Source organism: Phoxinus phoxinus, assembly GCF_949152265.1.
Source record: "Phoxinus phoxinus genome assembly, chromosome: 4".
Taxonomy (NCBI): Eukaryota; Metazoa; Chordata; class Actinopteri; order Cypriniformes; family Leuciscidae; genus Phoxinus; species Phoxinus phoxinus.
Window position 1 is genome coordinate 43,074,841 of NC_136879.1, and position 15,454 is coordinate 43,090,294.

Here is a 15,454-nt window from a genome sequence, read left to right on the forward strand (position 1 = left end):
GACTGGAGTAATGATGCTGAAAATTCAGCTTTGATCACAGGAAAAAGGGGAAAAAAAGACATTTTACTATATATTCACAAAAAAATGATAATAATATTACACAATATTTGTGTTTTTACTGTATTTTTATCATATAAATTCAGCCTTGGTGAGCAGAAGAGAATTTCAAAAACATATATATATTTGGTTACACTTTATTTTAAGGAGTCATTGTTACAGTGTAATTATATATTAAAGTACTGATTAATATTGATTAACTACATGTACGTAGGGTTAGGATTTGGTTGAGGGTTAGTTGCATGTAATTATGCATAATTTACTGTTATTACTATTGTAAGTACATGTAACATATGTAACTAGTTTTGTTGTTGCTTCAAATAGCTTAGTATGCACTATATTGCTATGCATTCTGGGATTGTCTTTTCCTGAAAGATATATTAATGCTGCCGTAGATTCTGGTATCCTAGAAGATGATAAATGTGTTTCAAATGCGTGTGAATGTTGCTTAGAAATGCGGCCTATGGACAGCATGAGATCTTGTATCTGTATAATCTGAGAGATACAGAGAACAACCTTCATTTAAGAGTTTTCTGGTTGTTGCATAGAAATAGCTGGGAGATTTTCTGTCAGGTGTCCTGCGCTCGAGCGCCACTGAAGGACATGATCACAACTCGTATCAGAAAACAGTGTTGTTGAGAGGAATCAGTCAAGATTTGAATAATAACTCCATCTTTCTGAAGAAAGTGTGAGTGGAGTTTAGCGTGATGTGTGTTTACTGGACCGAGTAAATATTATCGCTAATTTTAACTATCAGTATTTGACTTCACAAACACAACTCATAATAATCCATGAAGATGTGTTTCTGAACACAAGCAGTGGGTTCAGAACTCACTGTCATAATGTTGTTAATTTTTCATGATATTCTCTTTGGTCTCTTCTGTGCTGATGAAATATGAATAGAGTTGAGATGCCTGTTTCTCTGGAGCTCCAGTTATTGCACTTAGCATTATTTTTAGTTGTTATATAAACACTTCACAATGATGAATGTGTGGAAAAGCTCATAATATAGTCAGTGATGTGCCACAACACTTAATAATTACTGCTGATGTCTGCTGCTCTCTCAGTGTTCACTTATGTTTCAGTGGCCAGCTCGCAGATATGTGTATTAAAATACCTTGGCAAAAATAAAAAAATAGACACGAATGAAACAATAATAGTATATAAAGCTATACAATTAAAATGTCCCTTCTCTTCTCTCATGTTGATGATGGAATCTGCATTTCTCTGTGTTATATATTTCTAACAAGCATGCATTCTCTCTCTCTCTCTCTCTCTCTCTCTCTCTCTCTCTCTCTCTCTCTCTCTCTCTCTCTCTCTCTCTCTCTCTCTCTCTCTCTCTGTTGTCATGGCTACAGGTGGCGTTTCTGCAGTTTCCCAGAAGCCCTTGAAAAGACAAGCTATGCCCTTTTGAGATGACTGACACTGGAACAAACTTCATATCTGGTGAGTGTGTCAGTTCCCAATCACTTGTTTCCTCCGTCTCGCTGCGGTTCTCTTAGCGCTGGAGATCATGGTGAACGGGAACATCTGCTGGCAGGTCCCCTGGAATAACGGATTGATACATGCAGACAGAAGGAACAACACTGTATGCTTTCACACACACATAGTGAAGATGGCAGAAAAACATATACAATAATGTGTTCAAACCATTGACTTCCAGCCATCCTTTACTCTTCCTCATGTTGTTTTAAACCTGTATGTTTTGTTCTCCATGCAACACAAACGAGCTGTTCTTTCTGGGTGAATAAAGTCAGTCAAACACTAATGTGCAAAAGACGATTCATACGCTATTCCTGAAGCTCTCATATCTCCTCATATTCAATAACAGCTAATATTAGCAACAGCAAAGGGGAAAAACAACTAAACCCATCAGTCGAATTCATCATACAAAGCTTTCCTGTGGCTACGGAAGAATTTTCAATATAGCGCCCAAGTCCCATGCGCATTTTATTGTAGTACTTTTATGGTGCTTATTGACATTTTAATACAAGACACCCCATGTAAATAGGGTAAAAAAACCCTTATAGATATCACCGTACTTACTCAGTTGATTGATTACATTAGGAAGTGCAAACATTTTTTTGTATGCCAACTTTTCTTAAATGTTATGTTTAAAAATGCAAATTATGCATTATTTAATTAAATAGGCAGTATTTTGCATATAATTCCAGAGCATTAATTTGAATATTGGATTAATCCAAGTTTTGGATTTCTCCTTTTATCACTCATAAATCAGAAAATATTGTCAACAGCTATAAAAAAAATGGTTTTCACAATGTTTTTAGAAATACAATGTTAAATATATATCAGGCGAATAAAATATGAACAGTAAAAACCTTCAGAATCTGGATATGAATAAGACTGTAAGTTTTGGCGTTTATAACTGCTGCTGAAGTGGAGAAAAAAACTCACAGCCGTTAAAGATATGTATTGCAATTGAAATCTACAGACTTAAAAGTATATTTCTATTAGTATGACACAACATGTTATGAAAAGCCGTATAGCCCCATAGCTCAAACTTGACCAGTGCAAGTCTTAGCGAAGAAAAGAAACATCAGGGTGAGTAAACGATGACCGATTGTTCATTTTTGGCTGCACTGAACCTGACAGCATGTACTATATGTTCTACAAGCGATCCTTCATCCACTCTAATCTCATTCCAGCAGTTGAGTGTGTCTGTGCAGAGAGGAGCAGACAGCAGTCTGATGTTTCCAGTAAGCTCTGAGCTGTGGTTTCTGTGGTCTGTAGCAGATGGAGCAATGACATCATATCTGACCACCTCATTATCTCTAATGCGTTACACGCCTTTAACTGCAGGACTAATCGCCCCACCACAGAGTTTGTGCTATGAGTTCATGGGTCTGTCGTAAAGATGAACAACAGGGTGCAACTTGGTTATTTGACAAGGTTGCTGAAAGAAGCAAGCAATGGCATGAGGAACCAGGTTTCTCCAGGTGAATTGTCCCAGTTGTAATTGTGCCTCTGTAAGACTCTCCTCACTCCGAGCGCTATTTGAACCGGCGTTTCTGGCATGGGAGGAAGGTGTGTTAACAAAGATGCTAATGGCCGCAGCCTTTTGAGGTCAGGGAAGTGAGGTTTACTCGCACAGCTCTTACTAGCTGGCCTCCTTTACACAGACTCCCATCCGGGTCATGGCACCAATATGACATCTCCGGTTCCAGTACTTTGGGTAAAAGCATCTGCTGTATTGCTAACTTAGTTTAGATTACTCATACCTTGTATCTCATAGATTACTCATACCCCTCATACCTGGTAGTCGCAAAAAGCAAAACTTTCTAAAAGAGCTCTTTAGCTCCTCCCACTCCACTATGAAGCACTGCGAATGACATAATCGAGTCGATCTCACTACACTCTCAAAATACAATAAAATTGTATATATACAGCATATGCATATTTTGCTATAAAATCTAAATTTTTATATATATATATAATTGGATAGAAAAAAAAACTTCTGGAACCAACGCTGCTGATAAAGTGGACGGACACTGTTGCACTCTATAGCATTTATGTTAAACATAAAACCACCATGACTTGTTGATTGGTTGCTAAGAAACGATTTGTTTATCCAGCCGCTGTGTGTGACCAATCAGAATTCCAGTGAGGTCACTTCTACAGGATCCAATTAAAGCCAATTTGCAGCTGACGTGACGAAGCTTGTCGAGTCCAGGCTGCTTCCCTGAGGATACCAGATCCACTTTAAGATGATGATTCATCCTCCTCCTCCAACAGACATTACACTCCATCAAATAATCTTCATCAATAAAAGATCTAGAGTTGCTTTTACTTTGACAAAACGTGTTGCATTAGCTTTTTATAGATCGGCAGGGCGTCTTTATCCTGTGATATCAGCGATTGTGGCTAATGCCTTCAAAGCAACAGCCGCTGCCAGAGGATGATGTTTAAGCAGACAGACGTTTGTAACTTCCCGCACCAATCATGAAGTATTCATTACCTGCTTCAAGCCATAACTGCTTATTGTATTATTCATAGCAAAAGCTCATGGGTTTATTCTCCAGAATATTGTGGCTTACTCGCTCATCAAGGTGATGGAGACAATCATGTATGTGCATTCATAATGAAGTTCCTTAATACATGTCAGAGACATGCAAACTTCACAAACCAGTAGTCATTGTCACAAAAAATACAGAGGTTTTGGGATTTGGGGAAATTACTGGTATGGTATCTTTAAAGTTTACTTCTAGTTTACCACAGGTAGTTTCTATGATTTAGTTTCAACTGTACACGTTAAGTCAAGTCACATTTATATATATAGCACTTTTTACAATACTGATTGTTTCAAAGCAGCTTTACAGATAACAGGAAAATAATGCAACAAAGTTTGTTTCCAGAAGAAAATACAGTCATAGTCTAAGTAAGCTTAAGCTCAGTGATTGTTCATTTTTGTTATAAAAAAGTTATTCATTTAATTCTTTTATATATAGCCGCTCTGGAGAAAATAGTTACGTTTAGCGATCTTATCTCTAGGGTTTACTTGTAGTTATTGCAGTATTAGTTACGTGTATTATAACAGTATAAGTCAAATGTACTGGTAAAGCATCTTTTGAGTTCACTAGTAGTCTACTATATTAGTTTGTGTGAAGTTTACTGGTACAGTATCTGCCATTTTGCTTCAACAGTAAGCATCATGCTGGTTTACTTGTAGCATAATTAGTACTGTATAATTAGTAATGATAATATAGTAATTGAATAGTATTGTAATCAAAGTTTTACTGATACCGTATCTGTAATTTTTGTTCATCTGTACATGTCAAGTTTAGTGGTCCAGTATCTTTTAGATTTGCTGATAAAGTTCTACAACATTATTAGTCAAGTTTACTATAACCAACCACATAAGTCAAGTTTACTGGTAGTGCATATTCACTAGTAGGCCTATAATGGTATGTGTGACATTTACTAGTAAAATATATTCCTTCAGTCTTATTCCTTCAACAACACCATGTTGAGTTTTATCTTTTATGTTAAGTTTACTATTAGTTTTCTCAACATTTCTCAAGTTCTGGTAAATTTCACAATTACTGGTACAATATTATGAGGTTTACTGGTCAGTTATCTGTCACGGTTAGTGCAACATTATCTACCAGTTGTTTGAATAACGTGTCAAACGTGCATTAGTGAAGTTTTAGTAAAGTGTGTTGACTTGCTCTCATGTGTGCTGGTGAGAGATGAGGAAATATCCAGAGACATGCGGTTCTCTCAGAGTGAAGTGCTCAAATCCTCATAAATATGAGTGATCTGGGATTTGATTGATATTGTGGCTAAAAGCTTTCCTGCTGCGCTGCCAAGACTCTAAATCTGAGGGTCCATTTTCTTTGTGTCGGGTTTTACTTGCTGTGTTCAGTCCTTTCACTGCAACACTGTGGACATTCAGCTCCATTAGACACAAATACTGCCAGAGCAGAACACAAACTAGCAGTTATACAGGCTATGTTTTATATAGTGTATACATGCTGGACTCAACAAAATATGCATGCCTAAATTTAAAGGGTTAGTTCACCCAAAAATGAAAATAATGTCATTAATGACTCACCATCATGTCGTTCTAAGCCCGTAAGACCTCCGTTCATCTTCGGGACACAGTTTAAGATATTTTAGATTTAGTCCGAGAGCTTTCTGTCCCTCCATTGAAGCTGTATATACAGTATACTGTCCATGTCCATAAAGGTAATATAAACATCATCAAAGTAGTCCATGTGACATCAGTGTGTTAGTTAGAAGTTTTTGAAGCATCGAAAATACTTTTTGGTCCAAAAATAACACAAAATAAGACTTTATTCAGCATTGTATTCTCTCCCGGGTCTGTTGTGAATCTGCGTTCAGGACTCCGCAGTGACGCTGCTGACGTAAGACGCTGATGACGTGTCATCTGGTGCGCCCGAGCTTCATTTACAGTCTGAGGGAGACGCACGCTATATTCAAGCTATTCTACATTGTTTGCGTGGATATCATTTTTTTAATGGTGCGTAAATGTGCATGTCACGGATGAGACACTTTTACAGCGTGCGTTTCCCTCAGTCTATAAACGAAGCTCGGGCGCACCAGATAACACGTCATCAGCGTCTTACGCCATCAGCGTAACTGTGAAGGATTGACAACAGACCCGGGAGAGAATACAATGCTGAATAAAGTCTTATTTTGTGTTATTTTTGGACCAAAAAGTATTTTCGATGCTTCAAAAACTTCTAACTAACCCACTGATGTCACATGGATACTGTGATGATGTTTATATTACCTTTATGGACATGGACAGTATACTGTATATACAGCTTCAATGGAGGGACAGAAAGCTCTCGGACTAAATCTAAAATATCTTAAACTGTGTTCCGAAGATGAACGGAGGTCTTACGGGCTTAGAACGACATGAGGGTGAGTCATTAATGACATTATTTTCATTTTTGGGTGAACTAACCCTTTAAGATTTATGTATCTGAATTGCATATAAAATTTCCACACACCATTTTAACAAACAAATAAGCTTGTTTGATGCAGTATGCAATATGATGCAGTTTTTGTCCATCATAAATGAAATGGGTAAAATGTCTCTAACAGTTCTAATAAAGTGAATGTGTTTATATATTTATCATCAATACATCCAATTTGTTTCAATCTCATACATTTTAACAAATTGAATATTGCTTGTTCCACAGCTAACATTATTTTAACCACATTTCAACTATGGTTTAATATAAAACTCTCTGAATAGTTTTAGCATGTTATTGAATATGTGTTTGGTCTTGCCGGACTAGATCCACTGCTGCTGGAGAGCAAGTATGTACTTGCTACTGCTAACAGATACACAGAGACACCGCTGTGAGCATGTAAGATCTGCTGCTGCTGCATAGACATACATAAATCCCGCAGCAGATCTAGGCAGGTGGAGCTGGGGAGGTGGAGGGGTTCAGAGGAACTCTGATAGGACTCTGCAGGACTAGCTTACAGTAAACACTGAACCAGACTATTTAGATGTTGAGCGAGCATCTCATTGGCTGCAGGATCAGGAGAAGCCAATCAGCTTGTGCTATGCGGTAATGATGTGATTTTTTTTTTTACAGATCGCATGTAATGGACCATCAGCCAGCGCCCTCTAGTTTCAAACTAGATATACTTTAACTGAAGAAATGTGATTTTTTTTTTCAAATCTTCTTCAAAAATGCTTCTTCTAAGCTATTTAAATAAATACATTTTGAAAATATCATTATTTAAATAAAATCAAATAGATTTAAACTAGTTTAATAGATTCAAATAGTTAATAATAAACTATGTTATGTTTTATTTTTTTGAGGGCATCTTATCCATTTTTTTAACCTCTTCCCCATTTTCTTTACCCGTTTCAATGATTTATGATGGGCAAATATGCATCACATCAAGTTAATTAGGTTTTTTATGTTGAAACTGTAATCCAAATGCATGGAAATATAATATGCAATTCAAATACATAAATAGTAAATTTATGCATCACATGTGGGAGCATTGCTGCTTGTACCTGAACATATTTGACAGGATTATACAGCTAATCTTGTAAACACTGTTCTTTTGAATACATTAAGTAATTGGCATGAAAGTATACTGTCAGCTGGTGTTTATTGCCAAATAAACCCCTTCAGAAACCTACTCTTTACTATTCATTATCCCTTAAATAGCAGGATATTTGAACTAAAAAAATGTCACCAACGCTAAAGAAAACTCAACAGACCTTTTAAAGTGTTTTAAAGTTTGTAGATTTATGTCTCTCCTGGCTGGTTTTGTGTTGGTGAAAGGGCAGCTGGGTGATTTTATTCCTGTGTGTGGTGCAGTAGTTTATCTGTGGCTGCGTGTGTGTCCACACTCCTTATCTCTGAACCTGAACTGTTCCTATCAAATCTCAAGCGGCCCAGATCCGCTGCTGTATCCATAATCGACCCTTCACATCCTCACATCACCCCGAGAGCTTGAGCAGATAAAAGCTCAAGTCTCTCAGTCTTTCTGTGCAAGTATGAAGAGACCTTGAGGAGTAACAGATTATTTGGAACGGATCAGGGATGTGAGAAACTGACAAAAAAAGATATCTTAACATTTTCTGGGATTCTATCGATAACGGTTCAGTTCTGATTGCACCACGACGAGCGGGATTCGAACCGCTATTTCCAGCATAGAAGGTGGGCACGCTAACAAGACCGCAGCCCTTTAGCATTAGTCACCAGCGCACCTCTCTTGAGATCAGGGGAGTGAGGTTTACCTGCACAGCTCTTTACTAGCTGGCCTCCGTTACACTCACCCGTAAACCTCACTCCCATCCGGGTCACGGCACCAGTGTAACCTCATGAGAGGTGTGCGTGCCAACAAGGATGCTAAAGACCGCAGCCTCTAGAGTTAGTCGCTAGCATGGCTCTCTTGAGATCCGGAGAGTGAGGATAACCTGCACAGCTCTTTACTTGCTGGCCTCCGTTGCCCTCACCCCTAAACCTCACTCCCACCCGGGTCACGGCACCAATGTAACCCGTTCGGTTCTACTCTCATTGCTCCGAGCGGGATTCAAACTGCCATTTCTGTCATGGGAGACGGGCACGCTAAGAAGGACGCTAAAGACCGCAGGCTCTAGGGTCAGTCGCTAGTGCACCTCTTGAGATCAGGGGGGTGAGGTTTACCTGCACAGATCTTACTAGCTGGCCTCCATTACACTGGTATGTTGGCTGGTTTAGGCCTGTTGTGGACAAGATTAAAAAGGTGTAGAAACAATTTTTACTCAAGAATTGCTAGTAAATTTCTCAATTAATTAAAAAGAAACACATTGGATAAAACATGAAATTTTAAAAAAGACTGAAATAGTATTTGTAAATAGTTGTAAATAAATTGAAACTTCACATCATTGGTTAGTGAACATCTCTCAACATGTATGTTATATTTTGACGGACATTCTTTATGCACAAACTACACATTCTGATTCTGACATCCCTGATTTGAATATATTCAATAATTTTACATTCTTGACTGATTTTGGCATTAGATGAGCTGTTTAATGAGTGATCTTGAGTCGATTCATGTAGTCGTCCAAATCGACTCTCATATGCTGATGTAATATATATATATTATTATCTCGACAGGTGATTTTTGTAAAATGTAGTTTGATCACTGTCTTCTCAGTTGTTTAAAAGATGACGGCAATTATCAAAGTTTGATAAAATTATGTTTAATTTTCAAATAAATAATAATAATGATTTTTTTTAATGATTTGTTACATTTAATTACCCATTAGCAGAGTACAGGGACCTTTTTGACTTATTGAACAGTTCTGTAGAATCAATATCACATTTGCAAATGTGCTGATATCGGGGAAAACCCGTGCTCTTGCTTGTGTGATATTACTTAACTCTATTGTATAGAAATATATGACAAAAACTCATACAGGGCATGTTTTCCCTTCTGACTGCAGTAATCTGCATCACGCAGTGTGAGCGAGCACTATCAAGATGTTTTTGCAAAGTAAGTGACATACTTGTACTCGATAATGTAAGCTTCCACATCATCTAAACAGCAATTATATTATCATAGGAGATATTGTACATATCACACACTGATTATTATTTTTTTAAATGGGGAATCTTAGCAGGATAACAATTTTGTAGATGTGTTTGAAGTGTTTTTTAATAGTAACTGTAGTAATTAGAGTATGCATGGCATGCACTGTGATTGCCATGGAGAATTTCTAAGGGTTGAATGTTTAAAAACAGATGGTTGTGTGCTGCTGTCAATCAAACCGTCTATCAAATGCACCAACTTTTGTTAGTCTGTGTAAATTATGTCAATCAAATCACATCAAATGTTGAAAACACAGTTTCCAGCAGTAATAAAGACAGAAATAATCAGTATCTGATTAACTCCAGTGTCCTGATTAGCTCATAGCAGGGCTCTTTCTGTCTGGCCCTGCAGGGGTCACCGTTTCAAATCCTTCATCTTCATTACAAGACAATCAGAATTAACTACGCATGAGAAAAATGACTAATTATCACCTACTGGCTTGCTCATTAAAGCTAAGATAGGCAATGTTTTTCATTAACACTTTTTGTTACTGGTTGAAACTCTTTTGTCACATCCTGATGTCAATCAATAATAGAAGTGGTAGAAATATTGAAAAATGAATGTGTATAAATCTTCTGTGGAAGTCTCAGGATAAAAAAAAAAAAATGTTTGTGACTACTATTAAAATGTCATTCATGGATTTATCTCCCCCAAAAGTGTGAACATTGAGCCTCGCAGACACCATCAGAACATCAGATCCATCAATCACTTTCCAGCTCAACCAATCTCACTGCATTAGACCTTCGAAGAGTGAACAGGTCATGGACACAGCGCTACATGAACGCTTCAATACTTCATCATCATGGATCCGTTCAGAATGACAAATGTTTATATTGTTTACTTTCACTTGTCCATTGTAAACAAACTACAAAACTGCCCGCTCTGCGCTGGATGGGTTTAGTATAAGCGAGATGTTCGCATTCGTTCCCCAGACAGAAACATAGAGTCGGCCCAGATCCGGCCCACGTGTGTGTGTAATCCACGGGCCGACTCTATGTTACTGTGTGGGTCTAGACAGAGTGTTAGTCTACTCAGCTGCTTACTCACGACTAGTGGCTACACCTTTACTGAAAGTTCACAGTTTCGAAGTTTGGCTTGGTTCCATCCAGACCATGCAAGACATAATTTCACCATTTTACCGTTTCTACAGATTGAAGTGAGCAGTCGGTCAAAACTGTCGTTTACAGTAATGATATTTCACCGCTACATCATTTAGTATTTTCAGATGACACGGTTATTTTAACTACAGTAGAAGAAACACGGTGAGCAGCAAATACATTTATTTTTATCTGGCATACAGATGATACCGACCGTTTAACTTAACCAGGTTTGACAAGTTAACGAACAATGTCATACTGTCATTTGGAAAATGATGTAAAGATAGCAAGGGAAGAAAAAACTTTCTGAGATTACTAGTTAATATAGTTTTGTGCTCATGCTGACTTTTTATTATTAGATTATGTACATTGTTTGGTTTTAGTAGTTTATTACTTAGAACAAAATATAAAAATGGTCCATACTTTTCTTAAAGGGATAGTTCACCCAAAATCATTTCTGTCATCATTTACTCACCCTCAAGTTGTTTCAAACCTGTATGAGTTTCTTTCTTCTGATGAACAAAAAAGAAGATATTTTGAAGAATGTCGGTGACCAGACAGTTTCTGGACCCCATTGACTTCCATAGTATATTTTTTTCCTATGGAAGTCAATGGGGTCCATCAATTGTCTGGTCACCAACATTCTTCAAAATATCTTCTTTTGTGTTCATCAGAAGAAAGAAACTCATACAGGTTTGAAACAACTTGAGGGTGAGTAAATGATGACAGAATTGTCATTTTTGGGTGAACTATCCCTTTAAGGTGTAAACCCTGCAACCTCAGCCATACACATATGGTTTAATGTAATAATAATAATAGCCTGATAAAACATCAGATCTTTTATATTAATATCCAGTTGGGAGAAATATTTACTTTTTTTGGTAAATATTGGTAATAATTTGTAAACCTCACTGCTTTGGCTCTCAGGGTCCGAGGTTCTCATCTTTGATGACTAGTTTGAGTGTTTAGGATTTTTTCTTTTACAAAGTACTATGGCTGCCCCGATAGAGACGCATAACCTCCGCTGGGAAGGACATATAGAGACCGGACCTCTGTAACTTTATTTCAATAGCTGTGCTCTATTGTGTCCAATGAGAAGCCGAGTCTCCCGTGTGATATTTGTGTTGCCGTTATGACGCGTCCCAAATCAGTCACTTCCCTTCCCAGGCTTCTCTTCTACACTCTCTGCTTTGGGTTCGGAGCAAAGATATTGTGTCCCTAAACTGTCAAGAGCCTGGCCTTGAAAAGCTCTTAGTATAAGCATTGATCTTGATAGTTATCAGGGTTTGAAATTTACACCTGCCAAACGCGAGTGAAAATACGCTGTCAAATCCCTCGCCAATGTGGCCGGTTGCTTATTATGTGTTCTCACTTTACTGTGGAAGTGTGTGTGAGCTTGTGTTTGTGTAGTGCGCAGAATCTGCTCATATCTGGCTTACTTGAACACACACGTCACTACTCAACAAATAACGGCGCGCTTGTTCGTTTGCATTGAAGCAAGATTAAAGAAACATAATAATGTGGCGATGCTTGCCTGGGGGTAATAACATTTGAGCATTCCGTTAACAGAAAATACCTCAAATTAGTTTTTGGTGATGAGGATGAAAGAGGAAGGGGGGAGATGCTGGATGACGGGATTTTGTTTGAATAGGAAATTAATGTATGAAATCCAAGTTTTATAATAAATATTTAAGCTGTGACGTAGTTAATCTTGTTTATTTGATTTATTTATTTTGGCTAGTAGAAGTTCTGAATGGCCGGTACCTTAAAAATCGTGTAGCCAAATTGGCCAGTGAGTGAAAAAGTTAATTTCAAACCCTAATAGTTATACATCTTTTATACATCTTTTTTTTTATTTCTTTTTTTTATTAACGTCTTCCCCATTCAAATACACTAACATTCAAAATGATAAAATAATTACGAATTTTTAATCTTTTTGAAAGAGTCTCACCAAGGCTGCATTCATTTGTTCAAAAATATACTCAAAAAATTTGACATATTATACACATTTTAAATAAGTGTTTCTTTGTAAATATATTGTAAGATGTAATTTATTCATGTGATCAAATGTGAATTTTCAGCATCATTACTCCTGTCTTCAGAGTCACATGATCCTTCAGAAATCTGTATAATATGATGCTTTTGGTGTTCAGTTATTGTTAAGTTTTCAACATCCAGCCATATAGAGACACTTCTCACACTCTTATCAGGTCCCAATGGATTCAATTAAGTCTCGGCCTTCAATTTTCTCTTTGTTGAATAGTGTGTTTCACTGTCAGATTGCAGAGGTCAAATGGGTTATGAATGCCATTTCATATTGATTTAAGTCATTTGGTTTCTTTTTGAATCCGTCGATCAGCGTTCACAGTCCAGATGAAGTGCGTTTGCTTGTCGCACGGCCCGATGTTCCCTCAGAAGTGCTCGAGTGCTCCAGAAACCCAAACCCAACATCATTAGAGATGTCTCACTTCTTGGTTTCATTTAACAGGTTTTATTTCACACGATTGCTGAGTCTCGCTGTGGTATTTCATCATGCTGGCGTTAATGCTGACTCTGTGTGTTTAGGAGGTGGTCCGGCTCGCTTTCCAAATGTCATGTGCTAACTAACCCAAAACTAAAGTGTTAAATGTGCAGCGAGTCATGCATGATTACGGTCTCCTTCACCAGCTGTCGACTCCTCCTAATTACAGCTCTGACATCAGCGACAGCAGATCGCACACACTGAGGAGACACAGACACAGAGAGAGGTGGAGCTGCTCTTCTAGATGGATGAGCGTCTGCTTGTGTGTTAGTGATGCAATTCCTGTGGGCTGGAGTGAGCGCCGAGTAAACAGTACTTTATGGCTAGCAAGCAATAGCCGTCATTTCACCGTCTCTGTTAACTATAGACCTGATACTCCGGCTGTGAGTAACACACTTCTAGACAAGATAGCCTTGAATTGGGTACATGTCGACTTTGCCAAAATAACTTGCGAGATAAATGATATTCCATCATGTAAGCGAAGTCAACAGTGATTATAATGTGATTGGTTGCATTTCTTTGACATGTTCTATGCCCACTTATAGTCAAAACTGATTGGTTGTAGTTTTTGGCCGGGCAGCGCATGAGATGGCTGATATCCCATCATGTTACCAATGTCAATAATATCTACAAGATGCAAGTGTAATTTCATGTCATGGTCAATCTGTAGTCACGATTTAGCTATAGACAACTATTAGACGTCTTTTAAACGCAAAATTGCATGCTGGGTGACAACGAAGCTGGATTTAGTGTTTTTTTTATGCTAGTTATCAGATTTTAAGTGCGTTGTACCCAAAAGTCTTCATTTGCTACCCTCATGTCACCAAAATACAGATTTTGAAACGACAGAATGGTCATTTTTGAGAGGAGGGAAATGGTGTAAGCCGAAAAACTTTCTTTCTTTCAGTCTTTTTTTTTACGGTGTACCCCTTTAAAATGTGTTCCTGCTCCGCTCAGTACTGAAGCTTTGTCTTTGGCTGTCAGTAATTGACCTGAAAGAGAAAACTCACTGTAGAAGAAGACGGTATATGCTAATACCCAGCATAACTCCCTTGCGGCACATTATGAATCACATTCTGACATATTTTAAAATGCAAAACGTGAAAGTGAGCTTGTGGCTAGAAGCGTTTGCACTCAGTACGTATATTTTTCAGGCTTCGTGATTATACATTCAAAACCATGTGATTCGACCTTGCTCATTCTTCCAGTTTTATGTATGTGTTTGTTTTAACCCTCTGGTGTTCTTCGGTCACTTTTGACCGTGAAGATAACAAGTGTGAGGAGCGCTAGAGTGTTGAACCGATGCATGACATGATGTACAGCTCATGTTGAGTTTAAACCAGAATATTCCTTTAAAACGCTGATCTTCCTCTTATGATCACAGGACCGGCTCCCGAATTGAACTTTCTGTGTGCTGGTTGTTGCTGTGAGGTCGCCCTGGGGTCGGCTGTCATGGTCGTTCTCTGGTCTTAATGGGGAAAGACTGGTGCGAGGGCATTCTGGGTCTCACTAAACACCAGCCGTACAATCCTGTGTGCCGCTGATTCGAGGTGAAGCCTCCTTGATGCTCATGAGTCACAATGCAGTCCTGGACAACTGCTTCTCCTGGTCATGTGCTGTTTGTGTTCTAGACATTTTAACACATCATTCATGAGCTCCCAAAGTTGATTTATAAAGCGCTTGGACCTTGGGAGAAACTAGTCTCATTCGGCTTACTAGCATAACTATGTTAAGAAACCAATATTAACCAATGTATCCTGTTGAGGGAAGTCAATCCCAGAAGTGAGGAACATGATTTGTGTGGCGCTTCACATCAGTTCCATTGAGTTTTAGAAATCGTCTGTGTATCGCATGTGATCCAGCTCATTCTGGTTTGGAGCAGATCTAGTGTGTTGTGTCTAGTTCAGTATAGTCCCGCAGCTCTACACACCTTCGAGAAAACATCACACACACTATTTGGACTTGAACCCTGAAGTTTCCTGAAGCTCTGGGAAGAGAGGAGCTGTTAATTGTAATGGGAGTGACTGTGTTCTTTCTCTTCTTGCTTTTCAGTTTATTTATTAGATATTTTCTAATCTATCTATCTATCTATCTATCTATCTATCTATCTATCTATCTATCTATCTATCTATCTATCTATCTGTCGATCTATCGATCTATCTATCTACTGTATCTATCTATA